The 13,134-nt window shown below is 55.3% G+C and overlaps 1 long non-coding RNA gene across 1 annotated transcript; it reads right to left on the bottom strand.

Annotated features, from left to right (window-relative positions):
- Positions 2,704-7,253, bottom strand: LOC100626788. Its single transcript, XR_303915.3, has 3 exons — positions 7,158-7,253; positions 3,610-4,027; positions 2,704-3,228 (listed from the first exon to the last, which is right to left on the bottom strand). It is a non-coding gene; the product is annotated as an uncharacterized LOC100626788 (long non-coding RNA).

The raw sequence follows: 13,134 nt of genomic DNA, 5'->3' as shown, positions 1-13,134 counted from the left end.
GGAAAACCCTGAGGCTTAAATGACTTGAGGGCGAGAGGGAGAGAGGAAGTGTGCCAGGCGCCTGCGCCCCCGGAATCCTCACAGGCACGCGCCCCGCCCCCTGGACCTCGATGGGTCTGCAGACGCTCAGCGAATCCGAAGAAGGGAACCCATCCCCGAGGCAGCAGACTCTACCCTGAACCCCAAGTAGACAGCAGCCCCAGGAGGGCGGGCACTGCTACGGGGCAGCTGGAGAGGGGCTTGTGTAGGAGGTAGAAGCTGCCTCAACTGAGCCGCCCTCGACAGGTGCGTGGGGCACCCGGGACGCCTAATCGGGCATCATTGACTGGACAGATTCCAGGAGGGGCTGGTGGCCTGGATAACTGCTAGTTAAGGCTACAGTGGGGCCCCAGCTCCGCCGATGGCCAGCTCCAAGGCCCTGGCACTCCTGCCCTTGTTTGGGCCTCCGTTTCCCCATGGGTAAGAGGGTACACCATACTGCCTGTCCCCCAGGCTGCTGGCCATATTAGGCTCTTGTTATGTGCCAGGCTCCACCTGCGGTGGGTAACTTCTTTGCCTCATTTCAGCTTCACTCTGCTCTCAGAAAGCGGTACTTTGGGGTGGCACAGCAGGTTAAAGATAGGGTGTTGTCAGTGCAGTGGCTTGGGTCGCTGCTTTGGTGCAGGTTCAGCCCCTGGCCTGGGAACTTCCACGTGCCATGGGTGTGGACAAAAAAAAAACCAAAGTCCTTTTTTCTTTTTCTTTTAAGGGCCTCACCCTCAGCATAGGGAAGTTCCAGGGCTAGGGGTCCAATTGGAGCTACAGCTGCCAGCCTACACCAGGAGTTACAGCTGCCAGCCTACACCACAGCCACCACGACTCAAGATCCAAGCCTCGTCTGCGACGTACACCACAGCTCAGGGCGACGCCGGATCCTTCAACCCACTGAGTAGGGTCAGGGATGGATTCTGCATCCTCATGGGGACTACTCGGGTTCGTTTCTGCTGAGCCACAGGGGAACTCCCAGAGGAGTCCCTGGATAACTGCGTTTCAGGCAAGGACACAGGCCGGCCAAGCAGGTCTCAAGTAACTCGGAGAGGTGGAGCAACTTGCAGAAGATCACATGGTTAGCCAGGGCCAAACTGGGATTTCAGCTCTCCTCCTCCTCGAAGTCCACAGGGTCCCACGAGCTCCCACGACCTCCCTCGCCACATGCCAGGTCCCAACCACCCTTTTGCCCTGGATTCCAGAAACACGGCAGCCCCTGCTCTCCCCAGAAGGCTCTCGTGCATGTCACACCCCGGGAGCTCCGCCTCCCACCCTGCCCTCTGCCTCGATGGCGGTTCTTCCTTGTTTCAACGTCGTTTGCATTTTCTCTGAAGACTCTTGGCCCCACCGGAGGATGGGGCCATGCCCCCCTGCCCTGGTGACATGCGCCCAGGCAAAGCTGCAGGAAGGGCATCTGACCAACCTCTCTCCAAAAGATTTGCTCCTCACGGAGCCACACCCGTTTTCCGAACAGGCCGTCACCAGAGTCTGACCTGCGCAGGCGCTGTCTCACGCGCTGCAAAGACCGCCTCGTCATCACCTCTCAATGGCACGGAGGTGGGTGCTACTCCTACAACCCCCACTATGCTGACGGGGAAACAGGCGAGAAAGTCACAGAGCCAGGAGGAGGCAGAGCAGGGGCTGGATGTGCTAAGTCTCAAAGGTTCTTTTGAGTCTCCCTGCCCACCACCCACCTCCTCGCCTCACCCACCCCACGGCAGAGCTTCCACCAGGTGGGGCCAGACCCTTCTGGATGGTCCCAGGGCTGGGTCTGCCTGGGGTACCATGGGACCTCCCCGGGCTGACATGTGAGTGCGTCTCTAAACCACGGTGCCCACTATGGCCTGGGGCAGGTCTGTCTCCCCCAGACCCTGGAGGTCAGCACAGCGAGGGCTCTGAGGGGGAGGCAGGGGACACGGGGTGTTTCTGCTCCCTCCCCCAGCCAGGCACCCAGCCCTTATCTGGCAGCGGCAGCCTGGCTTTTCCCTGGGGACGTGCCCTTGCTCGCGTCAGTCCCACCACCGGTCCACCAAAGCCAAGCTCACGACCTGACCTGCTCAGCAAGGCTGAGCTTGGGCATCTTTCGCTGTTCTCCCGACGGGTTTTGACACTGACGAGACACAAGCATGGGACTGCTGGGCCAACTCCGTCTCCCTCGGGGACAGAAGCTACTTAAGAATGAAACTAACACAGGACCGTCCAGGTCGGGTGACACAGGAGGGTGGGGGCGGCAGGGAGCTGGGGGGGGAGGTTTCCTGAAAGTCCCACCGGAAGACGTTATAAGAGAATTTTTGTGGGTGGGAGGGGACAGTACACTTCCTGAGCCTCTTGGGTCCTCAGGAGATTCTCTTCAGGCCAGTTTTTGTTTTGTTTTTCTCTTTTTATTTATTTTTTAATTTTTTTTGTCTTTTGTCTTTTTTGTTGTTGTTGTTGTTGTTGCTATTTCTTGGGCCGCTCCCGCAGCATATGGAGGTTCCCAGGCTAGGGGTTGAATTGGAGCTGTAGCCACTGGCCTACGCCAGAACCACAGCAACGCGGGATCCGAGCCGCGTCTGCAACCTACACCACAGCTCACGGCAACGCCGGATCGTTAACCCACTGAGCAAGGGCAGGGACCGAACCCGCAACCTCATGGTTCCTAACCGGATTCGTTAACCACTGCGCCACGACGGGAACTCCTGTTTTTCTCTTTTTAATATACAACCATAATATATATGCATATATAAAAACAACTAGTGTATGTGAGTATGGGGCTGGCTGACAGGGTGCCGGTGGGCGGGGAAGGTCGGAATCTGGCCCCCCCCCAGCACCCCTCCCTGCCCCCCAGCCCCAGGGCAGGTGCTGGAAAGCCAGGTAGCGCGATCTTGTGTGGTCTGCTAGCTGCATCCTTTCAAAGGCCACACCTTCTGGAACCCGGAGAAGGACGACCACCGCTCCACTCCAAGTGGGGGTTGCAGGAAGGGCTCCCAGAGGTGCCGGTGGCTGAAGGTGGGGGCCTTTTTGCCACTGTGAGGCACCCCCCACCCCACTAGCGGTTGGCTCCTCTGTCGCTCTCCAGCTCTTGTCACCTCTCCTGGTGTCACCCAGTCTCCAGCTAGGTGTGCAGGGCTTGTGTGGGACTAAAGAGCCAGCTCGGGTCAAAGGCCCAGGATCAGCTGGCAAGGGCTTGACCCTGCAGCCACCCTGCCTCTTCCACTGTGTCTGTGGGCGACAAGAGAGGAGAGCTTGCATTTGGATTTTGTTCCCCAACCAATCATCTCACCAGGGTGAACTTTTAATTTAAAACTTAAAAGAGACGTCTCTGAAAAAAAAAAAAAAGAATGAAGCTAACAGGAAAACTCAACTGAGAAACAAATCAGCGTCCTGATGCTGCCAAATGAGCTTCTGGATCTATTGCCGTAAAACCTCCCTACGTGGCTTTCATCAGTGTGGCCTGGGTTTTTGGTCCCTGGCAATCAAAACAGACCTGCTCAGCATGGTGTGTGGGGGTTCGGGTGAGTGGGCCCAAGTCCAAACCAGCTTCCCACGTTCCGGGGCGGGCCCTACCCCGTGTGTTGGGAGCACCAGCCACTTGCCTCTCACCTCTCTTGTCCAGCGCCTGAGTCAGATCCTCCACCAGCACAGCAGCCTCCTCGCTACTCTTGGGGCACTGGGCCCCCACCCAGGCCTGGATCTTGGGGGGCAGCGTGCCCAGGAACAGCTCCAGCACCTGCAGCTCCAGCATCTGTTCCTTGGAGTGCATCTTGGGCCTCAGCCACTCGTGGCAGAGTTCACGCGGCCGGGCCAGGGCCTCCTATGGGTTGGAGGCCTCCTTAAAGCAGAAGTGCCGGAAGCGGGTGGGAGGTGTGACCAGAGTTAGATTCCTGGACCTGGGGGAAGCTGGCCTCAGCATCCTCCACCATCACTCGAAGAAAGCCATCCTGCTCCCAGGGCACTGGGACGGCCATTGGGCAGCAGGCCTCTAGTGAGATCCAGGATGGCTGGAGCCTTGGAACTGGGTCTGCAGGAAGATCAGAGTTGTGTCATCATGTGAACTTGGGGCCTGTGTCATACCTGCTGTAGGGCAGATGTGGGCTGGGGGCCTATGAGATGTGACTCATTCTCACAGAGATACAGATAATCAAAATAATCAGGACAGTGCCTTTCTATTTTTTTTTTTTTTTTGGTCTTTTTGCCTTTTCTAGGGCCACTCCCGTGGCATATGGAGGTTCCCAGGCTAGGGGTCCAATCGGAGCTGCAGCCGCCGGCCTACGCCAGAGCCACAGCAACTTGAGATCCGAGCCGCGTCTGTGACCTACACCACAGCTCATGGCAACGCCAGATCCTTAACCCACTGAGCAAGGCCAGGGAGTGAACCCGCAACCTCATGGTTCCTAGTCGGATTCGTTAACCACTGCATCACGATGGGAATTCCTCATTTTATGGGTATGAAAACAGAGAGGAGAAAAGATTTCCCTACAGACTCCCAGATAGGGAGGGAAAGGAAGGGCAGTTGCTGAGCTATAAACCCTGGGAGCCTGACTCCAAGGCCAGCATGCTCCTCCCACAGAGAGTCAGGGCTGTCTCCTATCTCGCACATACTCCACTCCCCAGACAGCCACACAGCCATTCTCTTTACTCTATTTGCTAATTATTTTGTAGCTTCTGAGATGGAATCTTAGATAATTGATATTCAGCTTTTCTTTTCTAAAACCTGTATTTCAGGCTATAAATTTTTCTTTAAACATAGCTTTAGCTATACACCCAAAAGTTTGGTTTTACAACTTCATTATCATTTAGTTAAAAATATTTTCTAGGAGTTGCAGCTGTGGCGCAGTGATTTATTATTTGTTTATTTATTTATTTATTGTCTTTTTAGGGCTGCACCTGAGGCATATGGAGGTTCTCAGGCTAGGGGTCAAATCGGAGCTGCAGCTGCTGGCCTACACCACAGCTCACAGCAATGCTGGATTCTTAACCCACTGAGTGAGGGCAGGGATCAAACCCACGTCCTCATGGATACTAGTCGGGTTCCTTACTGCTGAGCCATGATGGGAAGGCCAGCACAGTGATTTAATGATCTGGCTCCTCTCTGTGGCACTGCCAGTTTGATCCCTGGCTGGCACAGCTGGTTAAGGATCTGATATTGCTTCAGCTGCAGCCTACAAATGTGTGGCAGGTTCGAGCCCTGGCCTGGGGAACTTCTACATGCTGCAGGTGGAGCCAAAACAAAAAAGAATGGGCAAGGGATTTGACTAGACATTTCTCCAAAGAAGATACACAAATGACCAATAAGTACATTAAAAAAAAAATAGCTCACCATCATCAGCTACCAGAGAAGTGCATATCAAAACCACAATGAGGGGCTTCCCATCCTGGCTCAGCAGAAACAAATCTGACTAGCATCCATGAGGATGCAGGTTTGATCCCTGGCCTTGCTCAGTGGGTTAAGGATCCGGTGTTGCCGTGAGCTGTGGTGTAGGTTGCAGATGCAGCTTGGATCCCACAAGCTGTGGCGCAGGTCAGCAGCTGAAGCTCCATCCAATTCGACCGCTAGCCTGAGAACTTCCACATGCAGCAGGTGCGGCCCTAAAAATCAAATAAATAAATAAATAAAACCCCACAATGAGATATCATTTTACACCTCCTAGGATGACAGATACCAAATGTTGGCACTTGAGACATGGCTTTGGGCACAAGGAGAAGTACACATTAGTAAAACAGGAACTCAATCCCGAAAGCTTTCAGTGGCAGCTGGTGATTTCAGGCAAAGCTGTGTTCTAGACCCTAATTCCACTGTAAAGCTCACCTGGGCCTCTTGTAACCTTACCTTTGCTGTTACCCCAATTCCTGAGTTCTTTTGACCTTCTTATTCTCTTGTGCTAAAATCCCTCTCTGCACCTGACTCATTTCTCCTAGTCCTCAGGCTCCACTTTAGCTGTCATCTTCTCCAAGAGCTATCCCAGCAGCTGGGAGCAGGCTAAGTAGCCTGCTGAGTACCCCAGGACTTTTTTTTGTCCTATCTCTGTGCTCTAACCATATGTTCCTTCAGCGAGAGTGGGCATGCTGGAGCCTACAGCAAGTACACAGTAAACAGGTGCTGATCAAGTGGAAGAACCGGGACAGGTGGAGTTTGATGCCGGGAATTATTATGGGGGTACCAGGAGTAAAAATAAATGCAGTGACAGTTTCCAAGCCCCCTTTTGCACCCCTGGAATTGCTGCCTTGGAAAAATCCCTGATGAGTCTTTGAGACACATGGATGTGGATCACGCTCAGGCCTCATATCAGGTCGAGCTCCCCTGGCCACAACTGCTTAAGCAACTGAGGAGACCGATTCTTTCTTTTCTTGCTCCTTGACCTGATAATAGGCCTGGCACAGAGCAAACATGCAGCAGATGCCCCATCTGATGACTCGACCGCCTGCTGCCAGACTTAAGGCCAGAAAAGGTGTCAGTGGGCATAAAGCCAGCTGGGTGACTGCTGGTCCCATAATTTCCGCTACAGACGTGGCAAAGCACAATTCCTGTCACATACTTGGCAAACGCTCTTCCAATCATCCAAATATACTCCCCCTGACAAAATCCCAGTCGTAGTTATATGCATACTCCCGCCCTCAGGCAGTCTGTCAGTCACATCCCCAAACACACCCCCGCACCCAACTTTCTCAGTGCCACGCACAGTCAGTCAAATACACACGCATCGGCATCAGCACCGTGCAGGATCATTTCAACAGCCAGTCAGCTACACACCCGAAATCACACACAGTCACAGACACAGCTTCTCACTCACGTCGCACACCCTCCGACGAAGTCTCAGTGAGCGTCTTTGTCGGTCTCACACTTGGTCGCATCGGTGAGACATCCTGTCCGCCGACCACACACTCCCAGCTCGTCAGTCAGACACACACACCGAGGCAAGCCCGACAGAGAACCACAGCCAGACACACACGCAACTGCTCAGGCAGCCCCACACCCTTCATCGCAGTCAGCTGCTCCCGGTCTGTCTGGCCGCCCGTCCGCCCACGCGCCGCTCCGGGTCAGCCCGTCACTCCGCATCCGCGCGTGTCCCTGCCCCACGGTAGGCTCAGGCCGCCGCAGGCGTTCGCGGCTTTGGGCAGTTCCTCTGCCGCGGGAGCCCACCCAGACTCACCTCACCGCCGGGCGGACGCTGCCGGGAGCCGAGCGCGCGCTGGCCGGCACCACAGTTCCCAGAATGCGCCGCGCGCCCCGCCGGGCACGTCACGCCGCTGGGAGACGCCTCCCAGAATGCACCTTGGCCCGCGAGTCCACCCAGACTACAGCTCCCAGAATGCACCGCTCCCCGGGCATGCCGGGAATTGTAGTCCTCGAGGGCGCGCGGCCCGTGGGGAACAGCAGCCGTGACTTCGGGGAGCAGTGGTGGCCGTGTGGCTGGTCCAGCCTGGAGGGTGTGTGGGAATGAGGGGGTGTGTGAGGAGGCGAGGGACGTGCATCACGAATGTAGTGTGTGTGGCCCACTGTAGACCATGTATCTATTGTGTGTTAACTGTCCATAATCTGGAAGTCAGGCTGGGTGTGTTACTCTGTGTCTGTGTGTGCCTGTGTGCAGGTGAGCCTTGAGATCCCCTGTGGGCCTGGCCTGTGCTCGTTGCCCGGAGCCGCTGGCCATGTCTCTTGCAGCTCCTCAGATGAGTCCCTGCAGCCAGAACCAGCAGGTTTTGTCTTCCTTTCACAGACACGTGCTGAGCTCCGAGGACCAGCCAGCGCCCTTTGGGCTTGGCTACTGCAGTGAAGAGGACCGCCATGGCCCGGCTTCACGGAGCTGATGTCCTCGTGTGGGGACGCAGAGGGTAACCAAGGAAACAGGTCAGCGCTCCAGGGTGCTGGGACCTCAGACCGAGTAGAGGGAAGGACTCGGGGAGAAGTGGTTCCGGAGGGTGAACATGCCTGGGCCCCAAAGTAGGTACAGGCAAGGGGGCCTGGTGGGAGGGGATTGAGGGAAGGAGATGGAAGAGGACACAGTCAGAACCGGGAGGCTTATGGGTCACGTGTGGACTTTGGCTTCTACCTTGAGAGAGATGGGAGCCATGGGAGGCCCTTGAGTGAGGAGGGCTGTGTTGTGACTTAGCTATTTGTAGGATTTCTCTGGCTGCCATAGGGAAGACCGTTGGGTGACAGAAGAGGCAGGGAGATCCAGGAGACAAATTCTGCTGGAGTCCAGGGAGTGGCGCAGGTTGAGGTGTGGCAAGTGGTCAGCAATGGACCTATTTTGAAGGTGGAGCTGACAGTGCTGATGGGTTCAAATGCAGCATTCAAAGAGAGCACAGGAGTTCCCATCATGTGCAGCGGAAATGAATCCACCTAGGAACCATGAGGTTGCGGGTTCGATCCCTGGCTTCGTTCAGTGGATTAAGGATCCAGTGTTGCTGTGAGCTGTGGTGTAGGTCACAGACGTGGCTTGATCTGGTGCTGTGGCTGTGGCGTAGGCCAGCAGCTGTAGCTCTGATTAGACCCCTAGCCTGGGAACCTCCATATGCCATGGGTACGGCCCTAGAAAAGACAAAAAAAAAAAAAAAAAAAAAATCTGGTCTCTACTTCATTCTGTAACACAGAGATAATAATTTCTCCCCACTTCCCAGCTGATGATGACACCCTCTGTGTCTCCAAGTCCATGGTGGGAGGCAGAGTTGTGTCAGCTCAGGCACAGCCACACCCTTAGACCCAAACAGACGTGGAAAGACTTCTTGCCAAAGGCTCCTTCCCACCCCTGGCACAGGCCCCGTGGGTGAGTAAGTTCAGGAAAAGAGCCGCAGGCGTCCACGCCCACCCCCTCTCCTTGACAGGGGTGACCCAGGGAGGGCTGCACTTGGAGCAGGAAGCCCTGGACCTGCAGCTTAATGGCTTTACTCAGAGCCTGTTTCCTCCTGGTACAACAGGGACAGTCCCCCAGGAGGGTGGAAGGCAGTCTGCCGTGAAAAGACTTTGTGAAATGAAAGAAGACACAGAAACAGCTCACAGGGCCCTTGCTGCCTGAGGCCACACTGCTTTCACCCCTGCATCCCCACCAGGCTCCCAGGCTCAGGGCTCCTGTAGAAAGCAGCCTTCTGATTTGATGCCTAGGTGACGGGCCTCTAGAACTGCCCCTGAGCCTAGGCCCAGTCCTTGGGCTGCAGCCCATGCCAGCCCCTGCCTGTGAGTTTTTAGGGGCTCACTGTGCTGGGCTGGCCAAGTTCCTTAATGTAGGGACAAGGAGGTACTGTCACCACCCTCTGTTAAACAGGTGGGGGGAATGGGGGCACAGAGGGGTTAAATCAAAGATTGTAAAGAAAGGGATGGGGGAGTTCCCGTCGTGGTTCAGTGGCTCATGATCCCTGGCCTCGCTTGGTGGGTTAAGGATCCGGCATTGCCGTGAGCTGTGGGGTAGGCCGGCAGCTGTAGCTCTGATTTGACCCCTAGCCTGGGAGCCTCCATATGCCATGAGTGCAGCCCTAAGAAGAAGAAAAGACAAAAAAAAAAAAAAAAGGATGGAAAGGGGGAAACGGAATCAGACTTGAGTTTCAAAAAGACAACCTGAGAGCTCCTGCTGTGGTGCAATGGGATCAGCAGCGTCTTGGGAGTGCTGGGACGTGGGTTCCATCCCCAGCCAGCACAGTGGGTTAAGAATCCAGTGTTGCTGCAGCTGCAGCTTAGTTTGAGGTGGTGGATTGAATCTGATCCCTGGCCTGGGAGTTCCCTATGCCCCAGGGCGGCCAAAAAAACAGAGTAAAGAAAGACAATTTTTACTTTTTTATTTTTTGCTTTTTAGGGCAGCACCTATGGTATATGGAAGCTCCCAGGCTAGGGGTCAAATGAGAACTACAGCTGCCAGCCACAGCCACAGCCACAGTAATGCCAGATCCAAGCTACATCTGGGACCTACACCACAGCTCACGCCAGCACCAGATCCTTAACCCACTGAGCAAGGCCAGGGATCAAACCTGTGTCCTCATGGATGCCAGTCATAGTCATTAATCACTGAGCCACGACGGGAACTCTGAAAGACAAACTTTAAAATAGAGATGAGTGCTCAGCTCAATGAGTTTTGACCAATGCACACACCTGTGTAACCCCTGTCCAGATTGAGCTCTAGCACTCTCCATGAGGATGGGATTTGGCTGCCATCAGCCCGATATGGAATGCAGGTGGTGTGACCAGGAAACTGGATTTGTGACTATTTATTGAATTCTCATTTCACCATGTGCACATGGCTCGTAGGCACCGTGGGAAAGCTCGGCTCCAGGGCGCTTCAGGACCACGGACAGGTCCCGTCCAGCGCGCAAGCCCGGACTCGGCTGCTGCTAGGATTTCTGACCAACACGTGAATTGTGCCCATTCTTGATCTTCACCCAAAGCGAGTGATATGCTGTGTAATGGTCTCAGGTCTCAGCTCCTTGCTCGTAGGCTTATGGATGGCGGCAGCTGCAGTCCATGGCAGGATCCCTCATGACGGGGACTGATGGGGACACAGTGGAAATGTCACGTGGGTGTGTGCCCAGAAGAAGACTGCACATCGTGGTCCCAGCTGTCCTGAACTCACCCCAGGGGTGGGAGCGGTGAGCTGGGCTTGGGGCCCTGGCCCACCCAGGCTCCTTCCTCGGCTGGAACAGGGAGCATACTGGGTAAGCGGTCAGATCTACGATCAAACCCACCTTCACCACTCTCTGCTGGGAGCCCTCAGGTTTCTGTCTGCGGGATGGGGTAACAGTACCTCTGGTGGAAGGCTGCTTGTTCATTCCTTTAACAAACACTCCACAGACCAGGCGTCGCATCGTGAAGCTTCCAGTCTGTGGTGAATGGGAACACGTGCAAAGCATTCAAACGTGGTGCGGGGCAAAACGCATCTCAAGGTGTGGGCGGCCAGGGAAAGGCTCTGAGTAGCTCAGCTTATGCGCTGTTGAGGGGCCGGCGAGGTGGAGGAGGTGCATGATGGGCAAGGAGGGAGCCACGGAGAGGCCTGCGACACGAGCTGAAGTTAGGTCACGCAGGAGTCAGGAGGCGTGGAAAGGAAGGTGAATTTGTTACAAATGGGGGGTCAGCAAACTTGGCCCCAGTGCCAGTTTTTGTACAGTCTGTGATCTAAGAATAGTTTTTACATTTTAAGTGATTGGGCGGAGGGGGGGATGAACAGAAGACAAATGGTACATGAAATTCAGATTTCAGGGTCCCTCAACAAAGTTCTAGATTGCCTCAGGAAAAAACCTAAAGGATGTATGTTTTCTCTCACAAGGAAAGAACCCACATGCCATCCTTGGTTTGCTCCTTGGACTGCGAAGCTGAAAACATTTTCTACCTGGGTTGCAGGGAGAGTCTCCTGACCCTGCTCTGATGACCTGCGCAGTGACCTGGGCGGTTTAAGGGGAGGGATGGCCTCATCGTTCAGGGTTCAAGACCCCTCAGTGTTATGTGGAGATGAGGGGAGGGGCAAAGCGAGGCAGAGACCCGTGAGGAGGTGGAGGCCAGGGCAGCAAAGTGAAGGCAGCAGGGGCAGGGCATGTTTTGAGGGAGATTTGGTTTCTAAAAACGTCCAGCCCTGTGACCACCGCCCTGCCCTCTGCATCACTGGGCCTCGGGCTCCATCACCTGCCACTGGGCTCTGCCTCCGGGCTGCTTGGCCTCAGTAGATGCGGGTTGTGGTCTCAGTCGCGGGCCCAGGTTGCAGATGGCACGTGAAGGGATGGATTCCTGTTCCCGGAGTCTACTCCCCACATAGCAGTGGGGCTCCAAGCTCCTGGCTTGCACCGTGCGCCCAGGGCTGGGATTCTGGTAAATGAGCACAGGCAGTGGGCAGTGGCTGAGGCCACAGCCACACACACAGGCCACCCCGGGACAGACCATCTCCTCAATCCCCTGAACTGAAAACCCATTCACAAAGCAACACTTGGGTAAACCAACTGTAGTATGTCCATAGAATGGACTGTTACTCGGCTACAAAACAAACTGACACACCGCACAGATGGATGGGAAACATGATGCTCGGCGGGAAAAGCCAGACACAAAACAGCACGTATCCTACGACCGCATTTATGGGGAGATGTCCAGAACAGAGATAGAGAGGAGGTTAATGGCTGCCAGGGTCCGGGAAAGAGGCGAGTAAGGAGTGACGGCAAGGGTTACAGGACACAAGCACACACCTGAGCTCACACCTGCACAGGCAGGTGGAGTCACACCCTGCCCTGGCAGGCACACGTGCAGGGTCCCCCTTGGATACACACCTGAGGGCTCACCTCCTAGCCCTGGTCCCTCTCCCACCCGCAAACCCGGGACGCGCAGCGCCCCGTTCTCTTTCCTCCCCCACAGTCGGGCCACTCCGGGTCTGCGCCCCCTCAGGCCCCACCGAGCGCACACACGCAGCTCCCGGCTGCTCGCACGCGCCGCCCTACTCCAGCCGCCGCCGAGCCTGAAGCACCTCCCCTTGCGCGCCGCCCTCACATGCTCTCCAAGGGCCCTTCCGCTTGTTAGGGTGCTTGTTAGGCAAGGATTTGTTGGGGAGGGAAATGGTCGCATAGTTCCAAGAAGATCTTGAGACCACAAGGTTGCAGGTGGCAGTTGCCAGCAGATAGTTTTTTTTTTTTTTTTCCTGTGTCCCTGGCATATATGGTAGTTCCTGGGCCAGGGATCAAATCTGAGCTGCAACTGCAACCTACACCCACAACGGTGGCAGTGCTGGGGTCGCTGCAGAGGCAACGCCAATCCTTAACCTGCTGTTCCACAGCAGGAACTCCAGGCAAATACTGTTTTGAGAATGGCTCGTGGTGTCCTTGAGTCTGATACAGTTCAGAAAATTCAAGTACTCAGCGACACAGAACATGCCTGAAACCACACCCCATTACATTTTGGACGCCTAAACTGTAGTTACTCCATTTTGATTTTTGTTGTTGTTTTGCTTTTGTCAGGGCTGTGCCTGTGGCATTTGGAAATTCCCAGGCTCGGGGTCCAACTGGAGCTGCAGCTGCCGGCCTAAACCGCAGCAGGAGCAACATTGGATCCCAGCTTTGTCTCTGACCTCCACCACAGCGCAAGGCAACACCAGATCCTTTTTTTTTTTTTCTTTTTTTTTTTTCTAGGGCAGCACCCGAGGCATATGGAGGTTCCCAGGCTAGGGGTCGAAT

The sequence above is a fragment of the Sus scrofa genome, chromosome 6, assembly GCF_000003025.6.
Source record: "Sus scrofa isolate TJ Tabasco breed Duroc chromosome 6, Sscrofa11.1, whole genome shotgun sequence".
NCBI lineage: Eukaryota > Metazoa > Chordata > Mammalia > Artiodactyla > Suidae > Sus > Sus scrofa.
The sequence above is the reverse complement of the archived record's forward strand: the minus strand, read 5'-3'. Positions and strand labels throughout refer to the sequence as shown.